Raw genomic sequence first — 19,512 nt, forward strand, 5'->3', positions numbered from 1 at the left:
GGCTTTGGTACCGTTTATTTTTACCTAAGATAGTTATGAAAGCACTGTAATTGTTGTATAGAAAACAATTACTTACTTTCTTTCACTAACCGTCGGTTCCATGGTGTAATGGTTAGCACTCTGGACTCTGAATCCAGCGATCCGAGTTCAAATCTCGGTGGAACCTTAAATTGTTACAGCTGGGATTTAGTATCGTTGCTCTTTTACCTTAGATAGTTATGAAGTGTTGTATAGAAAACAATTACTTACTTTCATGTACTGAACGTAGCTTCCATGGTGTAATGGTTAGCACTCTGGACTTCGAATCCAGCGATCCGAGTTCAAATCTCGGTGGAACCTTAAATTGTTACAGCTGGGATTTAGTATCGTTGCTCTTTTACCTTAGATAGTTATGAAGTGTTGTATAGAAAACAATTACTACTTTCCATGTACTGACCGTAGGTTCCGTGGTGTGATGGTTAGCACTCTGACCTTTGAATCCAGTGATCCGAGTTCAATCTCGTGGAACCTTAAATTGGTACAGCTGGGATTTAGTATCGTTTCTCTTTTACCATATATAGTTATAAAGGTACTATGATTGTTGTATAAAAAACAATTACTTACTTTCGTGTACTGACCGTAGGTTCCATGGTGTAATGGTTAGCACTCTGGACTTTGAAACCAGCGATCCTGTCGGTCAGTTTTACCTAAGGTAGTTATGAAGGCCTGTAATTGTTGTATAGAAAACCATTACGTACTTTCTTTCACTAGCCGTCGGTTCCATGGTGTAATTGTGAGCACTCTGGACTTTGAATCCAGCGATCCGAGTTCAAACCTCGGTGGAACCTTAAATTGATACAGCTGGGATTTGGTAGAGTTTTTTTTACCTAAAATAGTTATGAAGGCCTGTAATTGTTGTATAGAAAACAATTACTTACTTTCCCCAAATAACCGTCGGTTCCATGGTGTAATGGTTGGCACTCTGGACTCTGAATCCAGCGATCCGAGTTCAAATCTCGGTGGAACCTTAAATTGATACAGATGGGATATAGTATCGTTTCTCTTTTACCATAGATAGTTATGAAGGTACTATGATTGTTGTATAGAAAACAATTACTTACTTTTCTGTAACAAGGCACTGTAATTGTTATATAGAAAACAATTACTTACTTTCCTTGACTAACCGTAGGTTCCATGGTGTAATGGTTAGCACTCTGGACTTCCAATCCTGCGATCCGAGTTGCATTTTTACCCGAGATAGTTATGGAGACCTGTAATTGTTGTATAGAAAACAATTACTTACTTTCTTTTGGTAACTGTCGGTTCCATGGTGTAATGATTAGCGCTCTGGACTTTGAATCCAGTGATCCGAGTTTAAATCTCGGTGGAACCTTAAATTGATACAGCTGGGCTTTGGTACCGTTTATTTTTTACCTCAGATAGTTATGAAAGCACTGTAATTGTTGTATATAAAATAATTACTTACTTTCTTTTACTAGCCGTCGTTTCCATGGTGTAACGGTTAGCACTCTGGACTCTGAATCCGGCGATCCGAGTTCAAATCTCGGTGGAACCTTATATTGATACAGCCGGGATTTGGTACAGTTTTTTTTACCTAAGATAGTTATGAAGGCCTGTAAATGTTGTATAGAAAACAATTACTTACTTTCTTTTCCTAACCGTCGGTTCTGTGGTGTAACGGTTAGCACTCTGGACTCTGAATCCAGCGATCCCAGTTCAAGTCTCGGTGGAACCTTGAATTGATACAGGTGGGATTTGGTATCGTTTTTTTACCTAAGATAGTTATGAAGGCCTGTAATTTTTGTATAAAAAACAATTACTTACTTTTCTTTTTACTTAGAAAAATTTTTACATTATGCGATATTTTAATTTTTAATTTTATTAGTCTTAATTAATGGAAATTTATTTATTATGATCAACCCAAAATCACGATCATTCGGTAGAAAGGAATGACCTGATACCAAAAATTTTGTGGTCTACCGTTTCAATATTATTATTTGATGACTGAGCAATTTTCATCCATGTCAATGCTACTTTAATGTTCCGATTTTGGCCTGAACAAGCATCACTGTAAGCTATTACGTGTTTTTGAGTCGTTATGTCCTGTATATGCGCTAAAATGCATGATGCTACTTCCTGTGCACCTCTTGAAGCTGTAGTATCATTCCATTATCGTCATGGAAATTATTAAAATAATCGAAAACCGGTCCAGTTTGCTATCTATTTATACTTGTTTATCTATGTTCAGAAACGCATCAAAGAAGGCCACGTGCCTTTTTCAAGATGTTTATATAATTTCTTTAGATTTTTTACTTAGACCCAGTGGCGGATTAAGCTATCTGCCGCCCTAGACCCTATGAAGTCAGCCGCCCTTTGTAATAGACAAAAATATAATTTGTTATTTAAAAAATATATTTTTATTTTAAATTACTTAGATACATTTTTTTATTTTTTGAAATAATAATTGTTAAATAATACAAATAAATGTTTATTAAATATTAACAATATAATATAAATATAATACACATAATAATTTTTTTCTGGATTTTGTCTGAGTAAAAACATCAACAATATCATTGTAATCAATTTCTTGAACAAGTTGTGCTTCGATAGTCAGTAATGCTAAAGCACTAAGTCTATATCTTGGCCCATACCGCTCGTAAATATGTTTTACCCTTTTCAAAGTAGAAAAAGTCCTTTCTCCTGAACAATTTGTAACAGGATACTCAAAAAGATGCGTAAAGCAATGTCTATATTTGGATGAACTTCATGAAGATATTCGAATGCAACAAATTATATATTTCTTGTGCGGAACGAACATCTTCCTTACTTGAAAAAGATTCATGAGTAGGTGATGTAAATGAATGCATTCATTTCCTAAGTGTCTTCCAAATCTTCAGGATACTTAGTACTCATCTGCCAATATTAAATTTTTCATAGAGCGTATGATAAGCACTTTTACGGCCTGCCAATTGAACACCTAAAGTGTCTAAATTCGATAATAAATATTTATTAGAAAATTTTCTTCTCCACATAAAAATACTCTTTCATGCTCTTGTGACTCGTCTGCTGAAATTTTCGGGTTCTTTACGATAGTTGTCATGATAATAGTTTTTTTACCCAGAAAGTGCTATGGCTTTTTCCTCGTATTCGGAAAATTGTTTATCTTTCATGTCCTGTAAAATAATGCCAAAAAACTATACATTTGTGAAACAGATGATAAATTAGATTTTGAGTCTTGAAATTTTTTATTAGCAGCATTGAAGCGTTCCAAATTGCATTCGAAAACAAGGACTAGTATTTGCTGTTTCCAAATGCTGTAATTTTTGCAGCAATACCCTAGCCTGACACCGTGTTTGTAGGATTTTCATATTTGTTTTCAGCAATAAATTCAATGCAATAATTGTGCCAGACCACCTTTTTTCTAATGCGTAACAAGCATCATGTCGAGCAGACCAACGAGTTTGAGAAGGTTTTTGAGTCTTAAACTTGTATGCTGTACTAAGATCTCCTAACGATTGTTTGAAATGGTAAAAAAATTGTATAATTCTTGCAGAGTAGAAAAAAAAGGACACACTTGGGTTACAGATTCCGCTGCACAAGTTCCCACTAAATTTAAGGAATGAGCTGCACAAGGACGTATTCTGCTAAGGGGTTAGTTGCTTTGATTCTTGACTGCACTCCTGAGTATAACACCTGACATATTGCTTGCATTATCGTATGATTGACCACGGCAGTTCATAATATCCAAACCATTTCTCTCAATAGATTTTAATAGAGCATCTTCAATATCTTGAGCCTTATGGACAGTATTTGGAATGAATTCTAAAAATCTTTCGACAATTTCGCCATTATCACGTACATACCTAATAATTATTGTCAATTGATCTACATGAGCGATATCAGACGTAGAATCCACAATTACAACAACCCAAAATACTTAGCACATTGCACTTCTTTGGAAATATGTTTCAATACTTCACTTTGAATAATGATATTATTTCTTCGTAAATTGTTTAGATAAATAAGAGGTATTTCCACGACCGGGATGCGCGTATAATTTTAAATGTTCTTGTAAAAATGGGTCAAATTCAGCAAGAAGCTCGACAGAACCCAAAAAAAAATCCATTATGTTGATCTCCAATTCGTTCCAAATGTCCTCTGAATGGCAGCCCTCTTATGGCGAGAGATTTAACGATCGCAATTACTCGATATAAACTTTTTTCCAGTATAAATTTCGTTATCGAGCTGTTTCATTAGATGTTGATTAACACGACCTTGAATGACAGCTAATGTTGTGTTGACAGAAAGTGGCTAATGTTGGTTTATGAAAATCAGAGTTTCATGAGCTTTAATGCGCGCTTTTGAGTTCTTCCAATCTCGAAACCCTTCACCAGTAAAAGCGTTTACTTCACCGCTTCTACCAAATAGTAAATATAGAGCACAAAATATCGACCCTTTTTTTCTGAATATATTAACAACTCACGAGGTTGTATTTGAACAAACTGTCAGAACAAAATCTCGTTTAATCGTTTTAAAACATTTCTCGAATTTTTAAAATCTGTTACATTATTTGTTGGTATACCGTTTCTAGTTATAAAATCTCGTGTTTTATCGTTTAAATTCCAGAAAGAAGGATCATCACTCAATTGAAACGTATCGGTTGCTAATAAATTTTCTTTCGCATCTTTTGATAAAAAAAATTCGACGTTGTTTGGCTTGAATTTATATCATCCAATACAGAAGGTTTTGGTTGTGCTTCTGTATTTTGTGCTGAAGTATGAATAAACACTTAAAAAGTCTTTCTGGATAGCCATCAAGATAAGAGACATGTTATTGTTATACGATGTCTGTGTTATTTTTAATAATCAATGATTACACTCGCCTATTACGAGTTACATTCTATTTTATATAAAACGATCTGTAAATTTATAAAAAAATCAGGATTAGTCCTTGAAATAAATTATCGAGACATTTTATTGGGTTTAAATTTTTTTTGACATTCTGAAAAATTTGCCGCCCCCCAAATCCTGCCGCCCTAGGCCCGGGCCTCACGGGCCTATGGGGTAATCCAGCACTGCTTAGACCACTTTCATAATTAACACTAAGTGAATTCCATATAATGTTGAAATTACAACCACTACCTAATGATTCATTTTTGACAATTTCGTAAAAATTACATTGAATACATTTAGTTTAAACTAATGTGGTATGAAATAACTGATACTCTTTTTTTTTTAATTTTGACTGATTTAATAAGTCGCTAGGCCAATAGCTTAGTGTTTGCGGGATAAATTTAGAAAATCATTATTTTTCACATGGGCTGTTATACGTAGCGTGTTCCCGAGTTGGGAAACCATCCGCTTTGTTTGTGTTAACATCAGACCAAAAAAAAAAAATGTGGTTTACCAAAGAGCAGTTCAATGAAACGGATAATTTGCGGACGCGTATAACGCTTCGATTCAGTATTTACTTTGGATTCACTTTCATTTACTTAGAGAAGTTCAACTAAATAACACTTCATTTTTGTAATCGAAATAAATGCATTACTGTCGTGAAATGAAAAAAAAATTTCATATTCAAATATAAAACAAAAAAAAATTTCTTCATCTTTTAATCACCAAACGAAATGTTTGGTGATTACATAAAACGAAACCATCTGGTGGCGAAACGGAATTCGCTGAGTTTCCTAGTCTTTCCATAAAAATCGATAAATGGACCAAACTAATAAACTATAAACTATAACAGAATGAATCTTCAAATATATTTAACTTAATTCCAAGGTAAACAAATAATTAATCATTATTAACTAATTCTTTTGTAACATAATTACAAAAATATATACCTGTTATACAACATTAATAACATAAAAATGCAAAAAGTATCTGTAGACAAATATAAGGACTTCAAACTGATTAATTGAGACTATATTATTTTTAGATTGGAATTCGGCGCTATTCATTATATTAAATGGAACAAAAGAAGCTCATTTGGATATGCTCGATGGAGGCATAATTCAAAAGCTTCTGGAAGAAAAATGGAAAACATTTGCAAGGGTCGGTTATGTTTTTATATTCAAGTTTCTACTTAATACTAAACAAATATTTTCAATTGTTTTTTAGAAACAATTTCTGAAGCGTCTGCTGATACTATTTATTCACTTAATATGTTTGTCCATGGCTGTATATTTAAGACCTACTGATAACAATTTTTATTATGAAAATACTTTGGATAGTCCATATAAATATGATGACACTGGCGATAGCGATATTAAAACATTATTGAGATATGTATTTGAAGTAGCGACTATCATGGGTGTTTTAAGTTATGTCATTCTACAGCAAGGAGATGAAGTTAAAAATCAGGGTATGGCAGCTTTTCTAAAGCAACTGGTGAGTTCAAATAATTTAAAATAACTTTTTTACTATTGATTATTCTCACAAAAATATTATAATATTACAATAATGTTGACAATTAACAATAAGGATATGGTCACACCTGTAGTTTTTATTGTTTTAATAAAACCGTGGGTTATTATATTATTACAGTATTTATCGATTTCAGACTCATGCTCCTGCTAAGGCTATATTTCTGATCTCCAACTTTTTAATATTGTGCTGTATTCCATGCCGCCTCATGGGCGATCGAAAAACAGAAGAAGCAATTTTAGTATTTGCCGTGCCAGGTTCTTGGTTTCTTCTCATGTTTTTTGCTGGGTATGTTGTTCGATTCGAATAGTACATTTATTAGAAATATATATATATATATATATACATATATATATTATGAAAAAAATAGAAAACAAATCTATGTAGTTTGAAAATTATGAGTTTTTGCTGCGACTATTTTTCCGTTATTGTGGTTGATTTTCATTAGTTTTCACATTCAAAAACGATAACATAATTGAAATAAGCCATATTTGCCCTTTATATTATTAATATTATTCTATATCTGTAAATGTTTCAGGGCCGTGAGATTGACAGGACCATTTGTCACCATGATATATAGCATGATAACGGGCGACATGTTAACATTTGGCATTATTTATATGATTGTACTTTTTTGGTTTCTCACAGTCATTCTACTTTCTATATAAAGGTGATCCTTACATAAATATACAATAAAAAGTAAATTATTTGGAAACAATTTTCAGGATTTCCAAGCGTTAAATCTACTCTTTATGGTAATTACCCCAGAACGTGGATGGCGCTTTTTCAAATCACATTGGGAGATTACGTTGTAAGTTGAATCGTACTATATCTACTATTGTCAATACATACTAAGTAAACTCAAAAAATTAAAATTGTATAAAATATATAAAGGTAAGTTTATGTTGATTTATTGTTAATACAAATTGATAAAAAAAACATTATTTCACAAACGCTCACCGACCAGACCTTGACATTTTAGAATAGTCTGTAATTTTTTTTTACAGATATTATACATAAAATCATTTGACACGTATTTCAGGATTTTGCTGAAAAAAAATTTTACGTGAATATTTAAGATTGAAATATGGATGTTTTGCTCAACTTCTATAAACAGTTTTTGAAATATTGGTAGTGAATTTTTACTTGCGGATCTTCAAGCCCCGCTCTCGCCCAATGAATTTTTTTCCGACTATATATTCATTTGTCCCCACAAACAAAATTATAAAAAAAATCAACCCAAAAACAATAATATGGGCATTCGAAAGTGACAAATGAATACAAGCCTTTTAGTGCAGTAAGCGGAGAGGAAAAAATGGTATAACCTCTGAATTTTTTTTCTGTGCTCCGAATTGAATGAAATTTTGGAATTAGGTTCATCTTACCCTCAAGTTCAAAAGTGAAAACAATTTGGGTTTTGCCATCACCCCCCGGTGAGATAACCACCCTTCTCAATTGTGTAATTACATTTTTTCAAAATAACGTCGGAAATCGATAGAAAAACTAATTATAAGAAAAAAATGTCTTCTATAGTTTTTCAAAAAAACTAATACTTTTCAAGTTACTGAACACTAAAGATTCATGTATTTCTGGCGTTTTTCTTCGTTTTTTTGCAAATATTTCCTAAAATATACATTTTAACGAAAATCATATAATGAACAAAATAATGTCAATAAAAATCTTAATAAATCTGTATTACATAAAGTATTCTAGGAAAAATATTAAGCGAGATTTGAATAAGCAAAGTCGTTTTTTATTTCGTTCAAGATTTAATTGTTGTATTTAAGGCCATCTAGTGTCGAGGTTTTACATTCTATGCATTTCGGTGAAATTGGATTTTATAGTGCTCAACATAAGCTTTAAAATGAGTGCTGTTACAAGTTTTTTGCGTGTAAAATGAGTGAGCTATCATGCAAGTAAGAAGCATATACGATGTTTTTTTCTTTCAAATCATATGGTTTAATGAGCGCCATTTCCACCAGAATTAGAGTAATTCACATTCCATCTAGAATTCACTTCATTATAGACATCTTGATGGATGGTGAATCTGCTAGAAAGTAGTGAATCTGCTAGATCCAAGAGATCACAGGATGACATTTCAATTGTAAATAAATACATCATATAACAATGTTGAATAATGTTTATCAGTAATATGGTTACACTTGTGATGCACACATTTATTAGTGTCAAGCATTATACACATTTATATAATAATAAATTATAAATTATATATTTATAATAGCACTAAAAATATTCATAATATTTGAAAACAATAACGTAATTAAAGTCATACTTCAAATATGAAATGATCGGTTTGTCATTGTAATTAGCATTTAGGACTTGGACCTTCATTAGAGAAATGAAGTAATTGCTGATTAATAAATTCTATAATATTCGTTCACATAGTGGAATTTGTAAAACAACGCTTAAAGAAATATTGTTTACACAATTTCACTCATCGTGTAATATTGTGTTAGAAGAACTTCATGTAATTAATATTAACAAACATTCATTGACTGGTTGTATTTTTTTCAGTTGTTTTTGGCGATATAATTTCATTCTTTGAGCAGCTGTAGTGTCTGTCTTGCTTGCAAAAATATTTTCCATTTTATATATTATAATAACCTCAAAGTAACCTCGAAAACCTCGAATAATACAAATTACTTCAATAAACTTACGTTTCTTACACGGCACAAATTTTTCATTTGTTTTATTATTAGCACTATTATTATTCATGGGGGACGGGATAAAATATTCTTCAGATCCAGACATTTTTTAGTAACTCAAATTTGTACTACTATTTAACCTTAAAATGTAATAACATGAAACACCAAAAAATGAACAATATGCTTCACGCTTTCGGTGACGTACGCACGTATAAAGTCACGCATACAAAGAAGCTTCGCACATGATACGACGACCGACGAATCATTGGCACTCGACTCGGCCGTAACGCACTTCCGTTGCATTTGTACGGATTTACACCCTAGTCGCGCTTAAAAAGTTTTACTTCAAAATAATACTGATCCGATCAGCACTACTAGAGATATTTGATTGAACGCTGAGGATGTTCCGCGGAAAATTGAGCAAATCATCCATATTTCAATCGTAAATATTTACGTAAAATTTTTTTTTTCGGCAAAACCCTTAAATATTTGTCAAATGATTTTATATATAATATGTGTAAAAAAATATCAGGCAATTCTAAATTGTGTCATTTTATTGTTCCCAAATTAATGTGATTTCTAAAAGAATGACCCATGTACGAGATAGAAAATTATTGATGCTCTCAAGAACCACAGAACCTCCTGTCTTATTTCGCGTTGTTGAAAAATACTGAAAAATGTAAAAAAATATAACAAATTCAATAAGGCCAGAACCAAAAGCACCATCTAGATATTAAGGATAAAGTCAGGTATAGCCAAGATTGCAGTTCAGGATACCGTGGATAATTGGAATCCATAACCACTGGAATTAAAATCTTATTCAGTGAGGGGGCCACTTCATACTTAAAATAGAAGTTGTATAATTTGAAACTAAACACGATAAATAAATCAGAATGTTGCAAAAAGTTACTATTATAATGGGCACAAAAAATTACGATTTCGACTTACATAACACAACCCGGAAAAAATACAGAGGCATGAAAAAAAGGAAATTGAAAAAAAAATATCAAAAGAGATAGGTGCATCAGCAAAGTGTAAATTACTATTGACCAGCTTTAGTCGTCCCAAGTTTAATATAATTAAATTATTCAGAATAATAAACTGTCTTTTATTTTACAGTATTCAGACCTGGGATATACAACATATCCAAATTTAAGCAAGACCGTCTTTGTTATCTTTATGGTATTTGTACCAATTCTTCTCCTTAATATGTTAATCGCAATGATGGGAAACACTTATGCACACGTCATTGAACAATCTGAAAAAGAATGGATGAAACAGGTGAATAAAACTAGTAAAAGTAAATAATTATAAAATTCATATGCCATAAGCAAATATCATGCGAGCGAAACCAAATTTAAATATTGAATAAACAATATTATTGTCATAAAAGGTTTGAAATTAAAAATGGCTATTAAAAAGTAATAATAGTTATACGTTTTATATATATCTCATCACATTTTATTTATTAATTATTGATCAACATGAAAAAAAAGACTGATTCTTTGAAATTTTATAAAGAACAGATTTATCTGCTTAAATGCAATTCGTGCAAGATTGTGATTGCAAGAAGGTGCTACTCTAATTTGATACAATGAGTTTTATCGCATCAATTTGATTGCTGCTTATATGTGAGACTGCATAACCTACGCAAAAAAATAAATTTAATTTTATTAATAAACATCATGTAACAGTTGAAATATAATATAAAACTAGTTGGTATTGGTATTTTGCCTTAAGGCAAGTTACATGAACTTCACGATATGTGCAAATAATCGACTTAATCAATAAAAAATATTAATTTATGTATGATTGAAAACGAACGAGGACGTTAACTCGCAGTATTTTCTAAAAGCTAATTTTAAAAAATCAACAATTTTTATAATTGAACAAGTTTCTGTAGGACTTTAATGGTTTAGTATGTTCAATAAGACCAAGTACTCTATCGTTATACCAAGTAAATCGTATAATTTTAAATTTAACAAACGTCAAAAAACTACTCATTTTCTCAAACTTTGAAAATTTTTAAAATTAAACTACTAGTCGCAAGGCCGTGATATTTCAGTAAGTTCTATAAGACCATGATATATATCACCAAAAAAAGTTCGATAAAAATCGGCTTAATTTTTTTTTTCAACAGTTAATTACAAGAAAATGGCTCGGTAGATTTTCACCTAAAGAAGTTCGATAGTATGAGCTTAAATGTGGACGAAAAGTTTAACACTTTTATCCGAACCACAAAGAAACGGCTCGGCAGATCGTCGCACAAAACTGACAAACGATAATCCTCATCGAGGGACATCAAATGGCTTTAAATTTCTCAAATCGGTTCAGGCATTTTTGAGCAAACGTCGATGAAAAATCTAATTTTGACAAACGCCCAAAAAACTATACTTATGTTTGCGAACTTTGATGACTTTTCAAAGTTAAACGACTTAATCTATCACCAAAAAAAAATTCATGAAAATCGCCGAAAAAATTTTTTTCAACACTTTATCACAAGAAAACGGCCCAGCCGATCTTTACCAAATCTGATCAGGTCGATTCCCAACCAAAATGTTTCGAACGGCTTTTAAACTTTCCAAATCGATTCAGAATTGCGGGCTAAAACGTGGACGAAAATTACTATTTACAAAGAAACGGCTTGGCTGATCGTCGCATAAAGTTGATAAACGCTAGTCCTTATTGAAATATATCGAATGGCTTTAAATTTTTGAAATCAGTCCAGCCGTTTTTGAGAAAACGTCGATTTACGGCAAAAATCTGTTTGTGCACACGCACACACACACACATACTCTTTCAAATTTGGTCTCATTCGATTCAGAATGGCTTGAAACGTCGAGAAAACATAAAATTAGCGAATCAGATTTTTTGAGGAAAACATAAACTTCTCCTTCGGGAAGTTAATAAAGGGTTTGTTTACTGATTTGCATCAAAGAAAATTTCTTAAATTTATATATATAGATATTTAAAAAGAAGTGTGAAAAAAGTAGCTACTAATAAACTAGTGGTAAGTAGCATTTTGCCTTAAGGCAAGTTGCATGAACTTTCCTATCAGTATGCATTATCTTAATCAATAAGAGTTGAGATTCAGCTATCTAGATAAAATATTCAACTGTTTATTTCTATATCAGTAATATCTGTATTTGTATAAATTAATTATTTTTTTTAACTTTAACACATTTTATTTCATCCAATCTGTGTACTGAAAATGTATTTGTTTTAAATGTAGACGTCAATTGCTAATCAATTCTCTAGATTAGTTTTAACTATTTTCTAAATTAGTTCGAACTATAATATATAGTGGCTCTGTTGAGTTAACTAATAAATTTATTGTGTGTGATTATAATTTTTTTATTACTATATACTGCAGAATAACGATGAAATATTTGATTAACAAAACTTTAATATTTAATTCCTATAATATTAATATCTTTTACATTTTTAGTGGGCAAAAATCGTTGTAACTTTAGAACGTGCAGTGAGCCAAACCGATCTTCACAAGTATCTAGAAGAATATTCAATTGGAATGGGACCTTCCGACGACTCTAGTTATGAACAGAGAGGAGTAATGATTATCAAAAGTAAAAGCAAAACAAGAGCAAAGCAGAGAAAAGGGGCGCTTACTAACTGGAAGGTGTTTGAGATAATTATTTTGTTAAAAACTCATTTATTTTAATTTATTTTTTATGCATGTTGCTAATCGAAGTCGGTAAACATCTATTTTAAAATGCAAATGCAATAACGTTTTCATTCAATAAAGGTGTATTTTGTAAAAGCACTATTTGACAAACTTTTAGAAATTGTCTTGCAAGAGCCGATAACAACTCAGATCATAATATGCTGATGGTCGATATAGAGATGAAACATTAGATAACAAAAGTGGAATCTAAAAAAATTAAAAGTAATAAATCTAAAATAAGAAAAGAGATATAAATTAAATTTTATAAAATGAAACATGAATGAAAAATAGAAAGCTTAAGATAACCCAGAAAATAATAAAAGTAAAACAATAAATCGAGGAAGCGGATTAAGGAAACTGGCCAAAATAGTAAATAAAATGTGTATATACAACTAGATTTTTTTGTATTTATTTATTCCAGCCTACTGGCTTAGAAATACAGCAATACATTAATCCTACCTTAACTTAAAATCAAATCCGCAGATTAATATAAACAAAAACCTAATCAATGATGTAATAACTCGAGCGTTCTAGACTGGTTTCCCAAGTAACTCTTTTTCTTTGTTCTTTTCATGCGATTGATTATTTTCAACCAGTCTAGAACTTTCTTGACGTTCTACAACTTTTTGCCATGAGAATGTCATCTACAGAAATGCTCGTTCTCTCTAGCACCGCGTAACTTTCTCTCCAATGCTCCACTGTGTCCTGTTCCTGACCGTACAGCTCACATCTTCGTTCTTCTGGACTCAGTCAGTGTTTATTTTGTTTCTCCATAGAGCCACATCTACAACGCGCTATTACTCTCTGATCGAAACCATTGCTGCAGACTCAGAGGTACTCCGGAAGCTTTCTTGACATTATCGCTCTATTATACCATCTATGGTATCTGGATCTTTCCAGATTGTTCTAGTGTTCCTGTTTTTGTACCTCGCTGCCTCTCTCTCTCTCCCGCAGTACCTCTCCAACATGCGCTCCATTTGGGCTCGGTTGTACTATACCCTCTTGGCCAAATCCACAATTGTTTAGATACCTTCTCCTTTCATCCACCTCTCTTAATCCCCTTTACCTTTTCTTCTTTTTCTTATACATTCCTTCACTATGGCATTCTCTTCTGACTTTAGCTGTTTCTCTTCAAAATTCATGGCTCTCTTAGCCAATCTCAAGTGTAATTTGTCGCGTTCTACTTCTTCATATAGTACGTATTGTGGAGTACAAGACTCTGGACCAAGTATCCATTTCAAGTATTACTTCTATACTCTTTCTAGCTCGGCGATATCCAACCCCAAATTTCTGCCCCATGTGCCAACACTCCGACTAATAACTGTCCAACGTCTTCACCCTTCTGCTGAAGTTATTATAAAATAACATTTAGCCGAGACTCAGCGTACTCTGCATTACCGTATATGCTTTTCTTATCAGATTTTGCACGTGGTCTTTTATCTTTCCACTTTTCAGAAAATATTTAATTAATAAGAACGTTTTGAATGTGATGATAATCGCCTTTTAAAAGAAGCCGAAAGAAATCATATATTGGTAAACTAATATATGATTTATGATATACGATAAATGATAAATTGGTAAAAATAATGGATAAATATATGTATTGCAAAACCACCACTCTATCAGTGCAAATTAAATAACTCCAATTAAAAGCTTGATAAATATGACAACAAATTTCTGAACGAAATCAAGACACTCTCGCAAATGTTTAAAAAAAATCACAAATGGGTTTCAAAATAGTTATAGTTTGTAATAATCATTTCTTTGAAAAACTATTACGTGAGTTACCGCAAAAAACAAATTCATATATTAATTTGCAAAACTATTACAAGTGCTAATTATGAAAATTTTTATTAATAACTAATCGCGAGCTCTTGATCGCATAAATGATAAAACACCAACAATGCTGTCGCTGAACGGCGGCGGCGCATTTGATTTTAACTATTCGGTATTCGGCCGAATGGAAAAAGTTACTTTTACCATGCCGAATATTAAAAAATGTGCCGAATATGCCGAATACCGAATAATAACCGAATATTTGGTGCAAGTCTACTTATTTCATTACTTTATTGTTAAATTGATTATTTAAAACACTTTTTTACAGCGAGTAGGAAGAGTTACTATAAATGAATTACATAAACGCAATATTTCTGGAGAAGATCTTAGAAAACTAATGTGGGGCAGATTGTCAATAAGTACGCCAACTAAGGAACCAAAAATGAAGTAAGAGAAACCTTAATTATGCATTTTTACTTGAATTTACAAAATACCACTCAATTAAGTTTTAGCTATGTGACTTGTTTATTTACGTAATTTCAGATTAGAACATTTTTGTTTCAGATATTTGCTCTAGTTATGATACCGATGACGATACGAATAACATATTATTGCCCACGGCCATGGACTAAGTATATTCTATACATGCAATATTTCGTTCCTCATATATCCATGATCTTTACATAAAGGTTATATCAAAATATTAATTATAGGGTTACATAGATTAAATCATGACACTGTTACTATATTTATCAAGCTCACACTTTTTATTATTATTGGTTTTTCCAATTAACCGTGCACAATAGTGAATCAAGATGCACAAATGCTTGTAATGTATACTTAAATTGAAATGAATAGTTATTTTGGTTATGTTTTAAAATATTTTTTCGAAATAATTAACAATCGTTAATTAATGTTTATTAATGTAATTTAATTCTGCCGAATTAATGTAAAATTAAAAAAAATAATCATAAGTTAAATTTAATTTCACCCATTGTTGTTGGTGCAAAAATAATTTAGTTAAAATTGGTAGATATTGACACTAAAAGAAAGCAATAATTTCATGTTCGAAACCTATCACAAATTGCTACAATAAAATTCTGAATATAAGATAAAACTATGGATTGGATAAAATTATGTGAATTATGTTGCTTGTTACATATTAGAATTAAAATTAATTAAAAGTTAAAATCTTCTTTTATTAATATGACATGTCCTTTAGCCCTTAATAATTTCTCTCATACAGACATTATATTGCATATACGGAGCAAGTTTTATGCCATAGAAATCCTTGCAGCAATTTCTATCTAATAATTGAATATTAGAAAATCATAATTGGAAAAAAATTCAAAATTTTTGAATGTGATTTCCGATGTCACGGAAAAGTTATTTGAATACACTCATGTTATCAAACGTTAAAGCGTAAAATATGGGGAACAACTGGATTGATTATAAAATACAACAATTATTATTATTAATCTATCTCATGTTAGCCAGGAGCACCTAAAAATAGCAGAAATTGTGACACTAATACCACTTTATAAATACAAAGTTACAAATGTATTAATTACAAATTTTTAAATGTGTAATTAAACCTAGGTTTAATTTAATCTAGGTCTAATAGCAGCTTCTATTAGAAGTAAATTAAAAATAAACTTAAAATTGCGATTTCTTACACTCAATTTACAACCCAAAAAACGAGAAATAAGAGAAACACAAATTGAAGTAAAAAAGTAATAAATTGGTACCAGTATGTCAACTAGTATTTTCAAATTTATCACTCTGGGTTAAATTATTAAATTCTAATTTGTTTTGGTAATAAAATCTTCAAGAATATTTATTGATAATATCACTTTCAAGATATTAAACTATCCACATCTTGAAGGATTTCAGTGAATCTCCTAATTTCAGATTAAGACTTCAGGCTAGTTTCGAAATTTATATTTTTCAACTTGTCAACAAAGAATTTTTGGTTTGTGTATAAACTGATGCTGGCTTTAATAGACTAACTAGACTCTTTGATTTATACAAAAATTATGTTGCAGTATTTTGGGCATCATAAGTAAAAGCTTCCTTTGTGCACCAGTTCAGCAGAAAAAAAAAGGTATTTAACAAGAAATGTTTCGGACAAGAGGTTTTAATTAACGATTTCCTAAGAAGTAATAATAACATTTCTTTGAGCGCACCAAAAAAATTCTTCATCAAGAGTGCAAGTGTTAATAAACCACAGGCAGCAAAATTTCTCTGTATTTATGAAGAATGAGATGCAATGTTAATTATGGATAAAACCGGAATCAGTACAGTTAGGCTAGCATAAGAATCAGAATGGATAAAAATCAAAAAGTGTTTCTGAAATTTTTAACATTTCATTTTCAGGCACATACGTAATCTAGCAATGACAATCCGTTTCTACCTATTTGTAATGGTCACTTAAGTCAAAACATCTACTGTTTCATTTATACCATAAGAAATTCATATGTTGTGTTTACCCATTGAACATTGCACAAGTTATTTTAATCAAGAAATCGAGTGTTTGATTAATGAAGCAAATGAAAAAGCTGCAAACATCCAGAATGCAAGTAATGGCTTTGAAACGGCAGACATGTGACCAGTTAATTCTAATATTTTTCTAGACTACAACAACTTACTACACTGATTCCAGACAGTCAAGTGTTGGTGATAAATTCTCATTGCTTTATATGAAAATTACTTGACTAAATGGTTAGCAAAATGAATTAAAACCAATTTTTCATGATTTCACAAATTTAAATTTAAATTTATTTCAAAACTTGGGGATCGAATCAATTCACTTCATTATTTCCAAGATTTGCCTCTTTAATAAAACCTGATGTTAAAAGTATTACAGTGTGTACTGCTGGGTACAAACATGATTAAAAGTTTTTCTAGACTCTAGATTTACAGATACTTTACTAACTCTCTTATAGTCTCTTTGAATATGGTCTTGGCAACACATTTAAAAAGATTATAAGTATTTGCATTTGAATTAGTATATGAAATAGTATAAATGTAAATTCAAAATTTATTTTAGTATACCTTATGGAAATAGTTTCTTGCGCCAATATAATTGTTTGTGCTAATAATATAAAGAAATCATTGGTATATATCGTCTCAGTCCATAAAAAATCTTAACCTTCTACGAAGTACTCGCAGAAACCATGATATTAAAAAGTATTTCAGAATAGATATATTTATCCTCAAAAATATTTAAATAATGATAAAGACATTAAAAAAATTATTTGTATACCATTTACATCTCAACTTGAGAATTGACAGCTGTACGAGAATGTGGAGTTTCATATGATACGGACAGAGATGAAGTTCATCACGATTGATGATTAATGTTGTCGCACTTTGCGTGTTATCATTTGAAGGACTCTACTCTGAGCCATTTATCTATGCTCTGACTCATTTGATTTCTATGCTTTGGTATAATGTAGTATGTAGTTGTCAAACTAGCCATCAGTTTTTGCAAAATATAAACATTTAGATTTTATTGTACGAAATGTGAAGTCATAAATAATAAATATATTAAAGAAATGAAACACTTTTATCGCATAGAGTTTACATTACACATTTAATTTATAAATTAATAGACATTGCCATAATATATCATTATCAAATCATATTTATTATTGTCCAGCATTCCTACCGTCATGACAGAAGTTCATGAGATATTTCGCGGATTTCAAATTAATTGGATGAATTTGAAAGATGTTGATAGTGGAAAAGTTTTATGGGAAGGCCATGAAGATCTCTCAGAACCTGATGTTTGAACACGAAGCCAAAGTACCTAAGAAAATTTTGAAATCAAGAGAGCCATCTCCCGAGAAATAAATTTTTCTTCTCTACATTCTATTGAAAACTTTCGAATTGAACAAAAAGTTTTGTTCAAAGGACATTGCTTAGAAGAATGGTTTTTTTGAGTTTGGATTTGTCATACCAAACTCTACGAACACTTGGCAGTCCATGATAGAAGCAGCTCCTGAATCCCAAATGATGCCGGCAAGTGTACTGAATGGCAATGTTGTGATAGAAACTAAATTTTATGATGCCAATAGATTAATTACTACTTCTAAGGTTCGACTGTATTATATAAGTTGATAGGATTAACTTTAATTTATATAACAATTGTGTTCAAAATCAATGGCCTGTCATTTTAAGTCTGCATTATATTTGTAATTTTATAATGTTTATTGTAAAAATTAGTATTTTGTAACTTTTTGTATAAAATTTTGCAAGTGATTTAAAAGAACATTGCACATATATTGACTATATAACATAATATATAATTTATTGTCATGTTATATGCAAAATAAAATAATATAATAAAAAAGAGTTATTCACTCAATATAATATAAATCTAACGGTGAGAACAGTTGTGGATGAGACTTTTTCAAGTTTTTCAAAATGCTTCTTGCATTGCGGATGTTGATCAGTGTTGCTTCAGAGGGATAGCAGGATCGGACATACACACCATGACATAGGTATTGTGTAGTAAAAATATCTATATATGCAGCAAATGCACTGTTGCGCACCTATAAATAATTAAACATTAATAATGTAATAACAAAGCAAGAATATATTAAGTGTACCTCCATTGATTGAATTGTGCAGCCAGTTTGGAACAGGACAATTTAAATTGCTTATTATGTTAGATACCTAGAAAGAAACATTCTTATATAAAATAGAGAATTAATTGAATTAATAGTGATTTAATATATGTTCAATTATATATCCTTAATTTTGTTGAAGATATTGTAAATATAGTCTAAATAATTATTGCAAGATTTAAATTTTCTATGTTAATTACAAAATCTAAAAAACAAACTGGAGAGAAATACTTATTGAGTGTAAAAATTTCTAATGCTTCTAAGAGACCTCACATTATATGTAATGATACCTTTTCAAATCTGTGACCATCTCTGTGAGGCTTTCTTTG

The 19,512-nt window shown here is 31.0% G+C and overlaps 1 protein-coding gene and 7 non-coding genes across 8 annotated transcripts in view; 7 read left to right on the top strand and 1 right to left on the bottom strand.

Moving 5' to 3' along the window:
* Nucleotides 1-19,512, bottom strand: part of LOC113371242 — a 66,736-nt gene that overhangs the window by 14,916 nt on the left and 32,308 nt on the right. The gene's annotated exons all lie outside the window — the stretch shown is intronic.
* Trnaq-cug lies at nucleotides 95-166 on the top strand. Its single transcript has one exon. It is a non-coding gene; the product is annotated as a tRNA-Gln (tRNA).
* Trnar-ucg lies at nucleotides 268-339 on the top strand. The gene has a single exon. It is a non-coding gene; the product is annotated as a tRNA-Arg (tRNA).
* On the top strand, nucleotides 756-827 carry Trnaq-uug. The gene has a single exon. It is a non-coding gene; the product is annotated as a tRNA-Gln (tRNA).
* On the top strand, nucleotides 936-1,007 carry Trnaq-cug. Its single transcript has one exon. It is a non-coding gene; the product is annotated as a tRNA-Gln (tRNA).
* Nucleotides 1,301-1,372, top strand: Trnaq-uug. The gene has a single exon. It is a non-coding gene; the product is annotated as a tRNA-Gln (tRNA).
* Nucleotides 1,484-1,555, top strand: Trnaq-cug. The gene has a single exon. It is a non-coding gene; the product is annotated as a tRNA-Gln (tRNA).
* On the top strand, nucleotides 1,664-1,735 carry Trnaq-cug. Its single transcript has one exon. It is a non-coding gene; the product is annotated as a tRNA-Gln (tRNA).

The sequence above is a fragment of the Ctenocephalides felis genome, unplaced genomic scaffold (assembly GCF_003426905.1).
Source record: "Ctenocephalides felis isolate EL2017-DRISC unplaced genomic scaffold, ASM342690v1 CF-g0.4_SCAFFOLD_01492, whole genome shotgun sequence".
NCBI classification, from domain to species: Eukaryota; Metazoa; Arthropoda; class Insecta; order Siphonaptera; family Pulicidae; genus Ctenocephalides; species Ctenocephalides felis.